At 36.7% G+C, this 12,415-nt stretch overlaps 2 long non-coding RNA genes across 3 annotated transcripts in view; one reads left to right on the top strand and one right to left on the bottom strand.

Moving 5' to 3' along the window:
* Positions 1,651–10,207, top strand: LOC107637889. 2 transcript variants are annotated; one of them, XR_001619599.2, is made up of 5 exons: positions 1,651–1,760; positions 1,811–2,091; positions 2,176–2,313; positions 2,407–2,534; positions 10,153–10,207. It is a non-coding gene; the product is annotated as an uncharacterized LOC107637889 (long non-coding RNA). The 2 variants fall into 2 exon arrangements; XR_002361396.1 differs by lacking the exon at positions 10,153–10,207 and adding an exon at positions 4,029–4,067.
* Positions 9,331–12,415, bottom strand: part of LOC110271142 — a 21,533-nt gene continuing 18,448 nt past the window's right edge. The window contains exon 3 of the long non-coding RNA XR_002361397.1: positions 9,331–9,464. This is a non-coding gene — a long non-coding RNA (uncharacterized LOC110271142). The remainder of the gene's footprint in view (positions 9,465–12,415) is intronic.

Raw genomic sequence — 12,415 nt, forward strand, 5'->3', positions numbered from 1 at the left:
GAATGGTTGAAAAAGAAATTTTGTGAAAAAGTTATGAGGTTTTTGAAAATTGGACTGAAAAACTGATTTCTGCAACGTATCAGATTTTCTGATTTCTCATATGGATGCGTACGCAGCCTTTGACATGCATACGCGGGCATTGGCCTCTGCTAAGTGCCTCTGCATATGCGGACAATGCATGCATACACGTAATGGTCCAAAATTGGGGTCATGCGTACACGGCACCATGCATGCGTATGTGACTTACTAAATTTTCACCTTATGCATATGCAGACCTTTGCATGTGTATGTGAATTCCCAAATTTTCAGCCTGTGCATATGCACACTACATGTATGCGTACGCACACCTCCCAGAATTTGGAAAAATTTATTTTTATGGCTTCCAACCATTCTTTTGGTCTTCTAAACCTTTTTAAACTTCGATATGAGTCTAGAGCCAGCGGAATTGAGGATGGACGAGTTAGAAATAAAGCCAAATGAATTAAGTTAGTAAACTTGAGAGAAATGGATAAGATGTTAAGTGATATATGATGATTATGAATGAGATAATTGATGATGAGAGTGAATGGATAATGATGAATGAACTTAATTAAGATTGAATATGAATTAAGATGAGATTGATAATGAGAATAATGATGATCACAAGATTGATAATGAGGATGATGGTAAAGGGTGAGGGCACTATATCCCAGAATAAATAGGCAAGTTGAGGTAGAGGATTCCCTTTCTCGCATTGTGATTATGATTAAGGAGGCAATAAGATTTGTGTTGTGAGGACGGTGGTATTATCCCTCTCACGTATAGGCAGGTTGACATTGAGGATTCTCTCACTTGCTGTGATAAACAAGTTGAGGTCGAGGATGTAAGTCCCAAGACTTTTGAAAAGTCCTATTTTGAACTAATCTCAAATTATATATATTTATTTATAGTTTTAATTTCAGAAATTATTTTTATTGAATAATAATTAAAGGCAATTAATTAGATTTGAAATAAATTAAGGTTTTTATCTAAACTCTATTCCTAAGGATTATTTTCCTATTTATGATTTAAAGTTCTAGAAATTTGAAAATAATAGGGTTCGGCTATTTAAATTAGAATTTTGTCTAATTTTATAATTATTGAATTATTTTCTATATTTAAATTATAAAATTGGTGGTTGTGAAATAATAAGAATTTTATATGATTTGATTTTAGATAATTTAATTTATATCATTTAATACTTTAAGTTAAAGATAAAGAGAAATTAATTATATTATCATGAATTTTCAATTAGAGTAATTTATTAAAAATCAATTAGTATTTTTATACTACAAATAATATTTTAAAATAACTTTAGAGATTAAATTAGTTTTTCAATATTAAAATCTTATGCTCTAATTTTATTAAAATTACCAAATTATCCTTATACCTAATTTTTACCAAAACCCTAAATCCCCAAAATATCACCCTAACCCTAATTTTCCTAAAAACCTAGCCGCCTTATCTCCTCAGCCACCGAATCCCCTTTTCTTCCCTAAACCCAGCAGCAAATTTAGAGAAAGAAAGAAAGGGGAAGCAGGGGAAAGGGAGAACGGAGAAGAAGGGAAGGGGAGAGGGACGAGCCAGCACCGGTTGACCTTCCCGTCGCCGCCGAGTTGCCCACCGCCACGTCGCCGACGAAGAGGAGAGAGCGAACCGTGCCGTCCGTGAAGCCTGGCTCGCCATCGTCCGTGCTCATCGCCACCGAGGGTTCACCGCTGGTGAGGAGAAGACGCCGTCGCGTAGTTTGCTGGCGTCGCATCTTCCAGTTGTCTCTGCCGCCGTGGAGAAGCCGTCGCTGTTGCTGTAGCTGTCCGCGCCGTTGTCATCGCCGAAGGGAGCTAGCATCGCCGCCGTCCATGGAGGAAGCAGAGGAGACAGATCCGCGAGGAAGGGAGGACCGCGACCTGTCCAGCCGTCGTTCCCTGTCGCCGCTCGTGTCGCCGGCGCCGTCCTCGTCCGAACCGTTGCTAGATCCGCCGCTGTTGAAGCTTCTGGCCGTGCCTCTGCGTCGCCAGAGCTCCACGCCACCGCTGTCGCCGCCGAAAACCATCTCTAAAGCCTGTTTGCTTGGTAAACTCTAAACCTTGCTTCAGCTTCTTTGTCTATTAAGTCGATTTTCACCGTTAGAGTGGTTGCTGAGGTTGTCTGTGTCAGGATATTCGGTCACCACGAGTTTCTCTGCCGCCGTCCAAGCTGCCACCAGAAGGATCCACCACAGCCTCCTCTGTTCTTGTCTTTGAATTAGAACTGCCCTTTTCCAATCTCAATCTCAATTCTGCTAATTCTGAATATGTAACTCCTCTATCCTTGCTTTGCTGCCATTTTATTCCTTTGCTATGATCTTTTAACTATGACCACGTATGTCTCTATTTTAATTCTGCTAAGGTATGTTTGAAAAATTAAAATGGGTGCTGCTGCCATTGTTTCGGTCACATTGGAATCACTGCTGCTGCCATAAAACAGAAAGGGAAGGGAGTTACTATGTTTAACCTGTGTGAATTCAGCTAGTTGAGGTAGGGGTTTTTTTTAAATCTATTTTACATTACAGGGTTGTTATAAATCGATATTAACGCATAAAATACATTTTTGTGATTTCGTGAGTCTTATGAATTGAATTGAGTTGTTTTGGTTGAATGAGATCATTAGTTTGATTTGATATTAAACCCGATTTGATATTGGAATTTGATTTTAAAATAAACTTGGAAAAGACTTGATATTTGAAAATGGGTTATTTATTGAGAATGATTTGGTTTGAAACTGTTTGAGAAGACCGAGAATTCTTAACTATTGATTGATGCTGTTGGTTGAAGTCGGTTTAAATTGTGATTTATAGGATTGGTTGATTGAATTCTAGATTTTGTAATTTCTTTGGGTTGAGTACTGTTGTTGTGATAATGGTTGTTGGAAGTGATTTGACTGATTAACAGGTGTTTGGTTTGGTTTGGTTGGGACCTGAACAGGGTGGCAGAATCCGAGTTTTAGAGGAGATGCTACTGAAATTTTATAAAATTGGAAGTTTTGTTTGAAGTAATTGTTTAAAAAGATTTACTTCTTAAACGTTATTTGTTTCGGATTGCTTTATTTAGAAAATAAAGAATTATGTTTTGAATTGAGATTGTTGATTAATGGAAAGAAGGATGATGAGGATTGATTTGAAATATGATTTTTGAATGAATTTGGAAATGGGATATGGATTGACGAATGATGATGATATTGAGAATGGCTTAGATATTGATGAATGATGAATGAATTATTTATGTGGCTTATGAATTTGAAATATCTGAGATACGAGGTTCTCTGGATTAAGTGTCATGGCTTGCCACCACGTGTACCAGGTTGAAAACTCGATACTCTGTTGACCCTACGACGTAAGTGTGACCGGGCACTATATAAATTCCCGGGAATGTTACCCCCATTGAGCAATATTGATTATTTGAGAAAAAACTATGCATAGGCTCTTGGGGATGCACGTCGGGGGACAGTCTAAGGACAATTCAGACTTGTCGGGTTGGCTGGATAACCGACAGATAAGCCTCATCAGCCATAGGACAGGCATGCATCATATGCATTTGTATGCTTTGCTTGGGTTTGAACTTATTTTGGTTTGCCTAATTGCTAAACTGTTCTTAACTGCTACTTGAACTATTTGCTGTAACTGCTACCTACTTGCGCTTTCCTTGTCTGTCTTGCCTGTGTTTGTCCTGGCGTGCTACATTTGAGAATGAACTTTGGTGCTGAATTAATGATTGTATTGTTTGATTGCGTGGTTGGTTTCTGATTGAGATTTTTCTTATAAGAAAGGAAAGGTTTCGGATTTTTGATAGATTAAACGTTTCTTTGAAAAGGTTTGAACGATTACCTACTGGTTTTTAAAAATTCATAAGGCAATGATAATCACTGAGCTTGAAAACAGTTTTCTTATTAAATATCTTCTTATGACAACTTTGAAACTACGTGGTGAGACCGTGTGGTTAGGTTCTCACCCCCCTACAACTTTACCTTTTCAGGAACCGGATGAAGAAGCATTAAGAAGAGTTATACTGCGTTTGGTTTATAAGATGTATTAATTAGATATTTTCTCCCCTCGTCTTTGTTATTACAAGTTTGTAAGAGGGATAGGAATTGTATGCTTTATATGTATATTATATTATGAGTTATTATGTAAGAAGTCTTGTATATGAATCTATGTCTGTTTGTATTTTTCTTAAGATAAAGTGTTTATTTTCGGTTTTCTAAGAAATCAGCGATATAGTGTCAAGTCACAGGCTCCTATTTTAGTATTTAGTATGTAAAGTAGTCGTAATACTTCTTCCTATCAGAGTGGCGCAGCCGGAAGCGTGACTTCTGATAGTGAGGGTGTTACAAATGGTATCAGAGCGGTCTCTCCTATAGAGCCTGAGGAATGGGCCGATTATACTTCAATTGCATACTCTGAGAGTCAGTCATGTAGTAGGTCTTGTTTGGATAACAAGAATAGAGCTTTAAGTACATGACGGTCTATTGATAAATACCATTAATCTTACATTGCATAATTCCTGGTATTAAGTTTGGCTAGCTTAACACTAGTGAATTATGTATATGTAAGCACTAATGGGTTATCATAGACAATATACGAGTCATAGGTAATGCGAATCGCGAGTTTTGGGAACGTTAGGAGTTAATTCTTGAGGTTACTCGGTTAGGTGTCTTGAACTCTGCGAATATTACGTATCTTATTCCTGCTTGGTATGCTCTAAGGTTCTTGTCTGCGATACTTTTCTTGGAAAGTGAACAGATTATCTTTCAATCCTACTCTCTTGTTCCCGTACGCTTTTGTTTGATTCTAACTGCATATTCCTGTTTAAAACCCTTGGTGTATTTACCTTCTTTATTTAGGCACTTCTTTTTGAATCATGTATTTTTGGATATACATTTGAATCTGTTTTGATACAGGACACCTTTTTAAGTTCATATTTTGAGTCCTTTGTAAATACATTGTAATTTAATTTTCCTCTTATTTGATAATAATTACAGCCATTCTTTAAATCTTAACAAAACCATTTTTGATTTGAAATATACAACCGCTTTTAATTTGATATGTACTTCTTTATATAAACGTTGAAAGTTTTATACAGTTTAAAACTAGTTGTTTCCAATACCTCGCCTGTTTCTTCACTGATTTATGGAAATGTATATATACTTTAAATACAATTTGATTTTCTAACAATTTTATTACAGTTTTTACGAATATCCTGATTTGACTATATATTTAGATATTTTTCAAAGAAAGGTTTTTATCTCTTTCCAGTTGGTTTTGTTTGGTAAGCTTCACCTAATTTATTTTTTATTCAAATTTGGTTTAGCATACTATATTATTTATGCAATTGTTGTTCTTACAAAAAAAAAATGTTGGACTCATGTCTTTATTCTCATGAATGGACCAATTTCTTTCTTAAACTTTTTATTTCTATGGATGTCATATTTAATTCTATTTTTAACTACTCTTTTATTTTTTTTAACGTCACCATTAGTCTTTGTTTTTCATTTCTTGTGAATCTCATTCTCATCCAAGTCAACTTTAATTCGTTTCCATCTAATGCACCATTTGTCCTTTTATTTGTCTTTTTGAGAATTTTCTATTGATTGAGTTGTCTTCCTGGTGCGTTTTGTATTCCTTTAGACCAATTGGAAACTCATTTGATAATCCATGCCCAGTGAGTTCTTGTTTGAATTTCCTTAATTTAAAGGTCCTTTCTTCCATGGGTTGATTTCATTTTAAGCACATCGTGATCTTCTTAAATGATACTTGCGAGGTGGATTATTTCAAATATACTTTCAGAATTTTGTTTTGAACCATTTTTGAAAAGGTTTTGAATTCTTTTGAAGAAACTTAAGTTTTGAATCAACTTTTTAAGTTGTTAAGTTTCTTCTTAAGCTTTTTGTTTCTATGAGTGACATGCTTTATGAATCCTAATTGAAATCTTTTAATTTAAGTATCTTTCTTAAAATGAGTTAGTTTCCTTTTTAGCACATAATAATATTATTGAACATCCTTATAAAGTTGTGACTTCAAGTATATTATTGAAGTTTTGTTTTAAACCTTTTTAAACAAGTTTCGATTTATTTTTATGCAAAGTTGTCCCTGACTAGAATTGCTTTACTTGAGTAGTGCCTCTCTTTGGTGTGATTTGAACTTGTTTTGGGGCGATACATCTATTGAAGTTTTAATAAAATCGCTTTCAATTTAGCTTACATTCCTTTACCTTATACTCTGAAAATTTCTATGTGATTTAAACCTGTTTGATTGTAATGCATCATCTTTTTTTCTATGAGTAAAACTTTATCTCAGATTTTCTTTCAACAAGATTATAGTTTCATACATGCTTAAAAAAGAAGAGAAAATACAATTTTGCTCTTAGCCAAATTAATCTTTCCATTTACAAAGTTTGTGTGATCTATTTTCACTTGAATTTATATTGAAATAATACCACATTTACATTTTTATTACTCTTTTGAAGGATGTTTGTTACCCATTTTCTCTTTAGAACATGAAATGATTTCCCCTTAAGTTTCCATTCTTTATGAACAATGCATTTGAAAATATTTTTAACCATACTCTTGAGTTCTATAAACTTTGTATTTGGTTTGGATATACTTCTTCTGCAAACCTCATATTTACTTGTCTCAACTTGAATTCGTTTCAAAATACTGCATTATTTTTCATCTTATTGGTCTTATCAAATTCCTTCGATTCAAGAGTTACCCTTAAAGATATTAGTTGACTCTTTTTCCAGCACTCTTTATTACTTGTTCATCCTTGTCTACTTGTGATTTCAGCAATTCTTTCAAATTCTTGCGAACACGGTCCTTGTCATTTTTCTTTCTTTTCTATGGTCTACTATCCTTCTGAGTATACTCGAGATTAGTTTTGGCATTTTGTGCGACCATTAGACTTAGTAAACGACACATTAGTCCTTTAGGACACGTTTGGTGAATGCAAAAGGTGAAACTCATAAATGTACGACATCACAGGGAGTTGTGAAACCTTGTTTTACGTGAAAGAGTTTTATTGATGTGGGACTTATAACCAGTAGTAAGGATTGCAAAGTGTTTAACAAAGTTGAGAACCTTCGGATGAGTTGCTCAATGAAGTACGGTTAAGAATGGTGGAGATAAATTATGTTGAAGTTTGAATAATTAAATCTCTAGAGTTGATATAAGATCAGTATGTGGACGTTAAGCACATCATTTTAACCCCAGCTTGTGTTATAACCTTTTGCCGCATTGCTCTAACATCACATGTTTGAAACATATCATCTTGTACATCAAGCCTGTCTTGTAACTTCTGTTTCACATCATACTTATATCCTTTATATTTTTATGCCATATGAAAATCCTGATATTTGAAACTATTTGTATATATATATATATTGAGAACTTGTTGCCATTTCTTTAAATAAGTTCAAGAGTGAAGTAATATGAAAATCTCTTTCATTTTGTATCAATTTTCGAGGACGAAAATTTTTATAAGGTGGGTAGGATGTAAGACCCAAGACTTTTGAAAAGTCCTATTTTGAACTAATCTCAAATTATATATATTTATTTATAGTTTTAATTTCAGAAATTATTTTTATTGAATAATAATTAAAGGCAATTAATTGGATTTGAAATAAATTAAGGTTTTTATCTAAACTCTATTCCTAAGGATTATTTTCCTATTTATGATTTAAAGTTCTAGAAATTTGAAAATAATGGGGTTTGGCTATTTAAATTAGAATTTTGTCTAATTTTATAATTATTGAATTATTTTCTATATTTAAATTATAAAATTAGTGGTTATGAAATAATAAGAATTTTATAAGATTTGATTTTAGATAATTTAATTTATATCATTTAATATTTTAAGTTAAAGTTAAAGAGAAATTAATTATATTATCATGAATTTTCAATTAGAGTAATTTATTAAAAATTAATTAGTATTTTTATACTACAAATAATATTTTAAAATAACTTTAGAGATTAAATTAGTTTTTCAATATTAATATCTTATGCTCTAATTTTATTAAAATTACCAAATTATCCTTATACCTAATTTTTACCAAAATCCTAAATCCCCAAAATATCACCCTAACCCTAATTTTCCTAAAAACCTAGCCGCCTTATCTTCTCAGCCATCGAATCCCCTTTTCTTCCCTAAACCCAGCAGCAAATTCAGAGAAAGAAAGAAAGGGGAAGCAAGGGAAAGGGAGAACGGAGAAGAAGGGAAGGGGAGAGGGACGAGCCAGCACCGGTTGACCTTCCCGTCGCCGCCGAGTTGCCCACCGCCACGTCGCCGACGAAGAGGAGAGAGCGAACCGCGCCGTCCGTGAAGCCTTGCTCGCCATCGTCCGTGCTCGTCGCCACCGAGGGTTCACCGCTGGTGAGGAGAAGACGCCGTCGCGTAGGTTGCTGGCGTCGCATCTTCTAGTTGTCTCTGCCGCCGTGGAGAAGTCGTCGCCGTTGCTGTAGCTGTCTGCACTGTTGTCATCACCGATGGGAGCTAGAATCGCCGCCATCCATGGAGGAAGCAGAGGAGACGGATCCGCGAGGAAGGGAGGACCGCGACCTGTCCAGCCACCGTTCCCCGTCGCCGCTCGTGTCACCGGCGCCTAAAAATATCACCCTAATCCTAATTTTCCTAAAAACCTAGCCGCCTTATCTCCTCAGCCACCGAATCCCCTTTTCTTCCCTAAACCCAGCAGCAAATTCAGAGAAAGAAAGGAAGGGGAAGCAGGGGAAAGGGAGAACGGAAAAGAAGGGAAGGGGGAGAGGGACGAGCCAGTACCGGTTGACCTTCCCGTCGCCGCTGAGTTGTCCACCGCCACGTCGCCGATGAAGAGGAGAGAGCGAACCGCGCCGTCCGTGAAGCCTGGCTCGCCATCGTCCGTGCTCGTCGCCACCGAGGGTTCACCGCTGGTGAGGAGAAGATGCCGTCGCGTAGGTTGCTAGCGTCGCATCTTCCAGTTGTCTCTGCCGCCGTGGAGAAGCCGTCGTCGTTGCTGTAGCTGTTCGCGCCGTTTTCATTGCCGATGGGAGCTAGCATTGCCGCCGTCCATGGAGGAAGCAGAGGAGACATATCCGCGAGGAAGGGAGGACCGCGACCTGTCCAGCTGCCGTTCCCCGTCGCCGCTCGTGTCACCTCTGCATCGCCAGAGCTCCACGCCACCGTTGCGGCCGCTGAAAACCATCTCTGAATCCTGTTTGCTTGGTAAACTCTAAACCTTGCTTCAGCTTCTTTGTCTATTACGTCGATTTTCACCATTAGAGTGGTTGCTGAGGTTGTCTGTGTCAGGATATTCGGTCACCACGAGTTTCTCTGCCGCCGTCCAAGCTGCCACCAGAAGGATCCACCACAGCCTCCTCTGTTCTTGTCTTCGAATTAGAACTGCCCTTTTCCAATCTCAATCTCAATTCTGCTAATTCTGCTAATCTCAAGCTTGCCACCACATGTACCAGGTTGAAAACTCGATACTCTGTTGATCCTACGACGTAAGTGTGACCGGACACTATATAAATTCCCGTGAATGTTACCCCCATTGAGCAATATTGATTATTTGAGAAAAAACTATGCATAGACTCTTGGGGATGCACGTCGGGGGACAGTCTAAGGATAATTCAGACTTGTCGGGTTGGCTGGATAACCGACAGATGAGCCTCATCAGCCATAGGACAGGCATGTATCATATGCATTTGTATGCTTTGCTTGGGTTTGAACTTATTTTGGTTTGCCTAATTGCTAAATTGTTCTTAACTGCTACTTGAACTATTTGCTGTAACTGCTACCTACTTGCGCTTTCCTTGTCTGTCTTGCCTGTGTTTGTCCTGGCATGCTACATTTGAGAATGAACTTTGGTGCTGAATTAATAATTGTGTTGTTTGATTGCGTGGTTGGTTTCTGATTGAGATTTTTCTTATAAGAAAGGAAAGGTTTTGGATTTTTGATAGATTAAACGTTTCTTTGAAAAGGTTTGAACGATTACCTACTGTTTTTAAAAGATTCATAAGGCAATGATAATCACTGAGCTTGAAAACAGTTTTCTTATTAAATATCTTCTTATGACATCTTTGAAACTGCGTGGTGAGACCGTGTGGTTAGGTTCTCACCCCCTACAGCTTTACCTTTTCAGGAACCGGATGAAGAAGCATTAAGAAAAGTTATACTGCGTTTGGTTTATAAGATGTTGTATTAATTAGATATTTTCTCCCCTCGTCTTTGTTATTACATGTTTGTAAGAGGGATAGGAATTGTATGCTTTATATGTATATTATATTATGAGTTATTATGTAAGAAGTCTTGTATATGAATCTATGCCTGTTTGTATTTTTCTTAAGATAAAGTGTTTATTTTCGGTTTTTTAAGAAATCAGCGATATGGTGTCGAGTCACAAGCTCCTATTTTAGTATTTAGTATGTAAAGTAGTCGTAATACTTCTTCCTATCAGAGTGGCGCAGCCAGAAGCGTGACTTCTGATAGTGAGGGTGTTACAGAGGATTCCCTCACTTGTTAGGGTGGGCGAGTTTGAAGTTGAGGATTCCATCACTTGTTGCACCAGAGGATTGGATTGAAGGTCGAGGATTCCCTTTGGTTTTACTTTATAATTATCAATTTGAATGTCGGGAAAGGCAAGTTGAGATAAAGGATTCTCTCTCTTACTTTGATGAACAAAATGAGGTTGAGGATTTTCTCTCTTGTTACGGTGGGCAAGCGGGGTTAAAGATTCCCTCTCTTGCTACATCGGGGAATTGAATGGAGAAGGTTAAGGATTCCCTTCGATTCGATTCCTGGCTGTGGCGTGAATACGTTAGGTTAAGGATTCTCTATCATTACATCACAGTCTCTCTCTAAAATGGGAGGTTGAGGATTCCCTCCTTGAAGGTTGAAGATTCCCATCGTGTTGAGAGACGATATCCGGGTTAGCTACCGAGTGTGTCGGGTTGGCTGTATAACCGACAGATGAGCTCATTGGCCATAGGGCAGGCATACATCATTCACATATGTTTGATTGGTTTGGGTTTGCTTAATTATATGAGTTTTCCTAATTGAATATGTTACATGCTTAACTGCTACTTGCTTATTTGCATTAATTGTCTTACTTGTGTATTACTTGTTTGCATTGTTTGTGTTTGTACAACTGAGAGGTCCCTCATAGTTTTGTTGGCTGACGTTGAGGGCTATCTTTGTTGAAATGAAATGATGAGATAACTGATTAACAATGATGAATACTGAAAGAGATTATTTGAGTTTCCTGGATAGGCGAAGTGAAGTGATCCATGTGAAAATGTGAAGTATTGATATATAATCACTGAGTCGAATTAGCTGGTGCTGGTTCTGGTCTTGGTTCTGCAATGAAATGGAAGTTGGAAACTTTGAAACTTGGAAAAGATGATAAATTGAATTAGACTTAGTATCTCCTAGGACAGTTACCTAAGTTGTGGACTAGTGAGAACCTAGGGTGAATAATTGAAGAAAAGGAGATTAGGATGCTTAGTGAGTTCTTATTATAGTGCATTGTACTTATTTAACACTTTTACCATACTGAGAACCCATGGGTCGGGAGTTCCCATTCCATATATATTCTCTGTTTTTTAGATGCAGGTCCAAGTGCTCAGCAGTGAGCTGTGGTTTATCTGAAAGATGGCGAAGATCGTTGGACTCTATTTTACTTTTGTTTAGAATATCTCAGAACTTATTTTGAAAACCTTTTATTATGTATTTATTTCCTTTTGAAAACTTGCCTATAGAGGCTTTGATTTATATTCTGGGAGAGATAGAAAAATTACTGTTGTCAACTAATTTTATTACTGTACCCTAGTCGGCCTAAACTTTGCAGGTTGTGACTAGTGGCTATTATATTCATGTCTATATACATATATGTACCTTGTCTTTATTCTACTCTTCCTTATTGTTATACCTTATCTTGATTCGCTATCTGAATACGTTTTATCTTTTTTTCTTCGATACGAGAGTGTTTTCGATCGCGATTTTATTTTGCTCCTTTTCAGACTTCTCGTTAAATAACTCCTTTCAATTATATAGATATATGTGTATTTTAATCCACCTTGTGAGTCGTACCACCTTACTATCATTGACTTATGACTCGAGTATAAGAATTTAAATATTAGGGTATTACATATAAAATATTATGCCTAAGAAAAACTATAAAGGATTCAATAAATTTCAAGAAACTGTTAATCAAGTTGAGCAAAGGATTGGGATGGTAAAAAAATATAGAGTAAAGTATCGTTTTTGTCCCCAATGTTTTGGGTAAATTCTATTTGTGTCTCTAACGTTTAAATCGTCCTATTTGTATCCCTAACGTTTGTAAAAGTGATTCAATGTTATCCTGCCGTCAATTACACATCATGAGCACTTTAG

This window comes from Arachis ipaensis, chromosome B04, assembly GCF_000816755.2.
Source record: "Arachis ipaensis cultivar K30076 chromosome B04, Araip1.1, whole genome shotgun sequence".
In the NCBI taxonomy this organism is placed as follows: domain Eukaryota; kingdom Viridiplantae; phylum Streptophyta; class Magnoliopsida; order Fabales; family Fabaceae; genus Arachis; species Arachis ipaensis.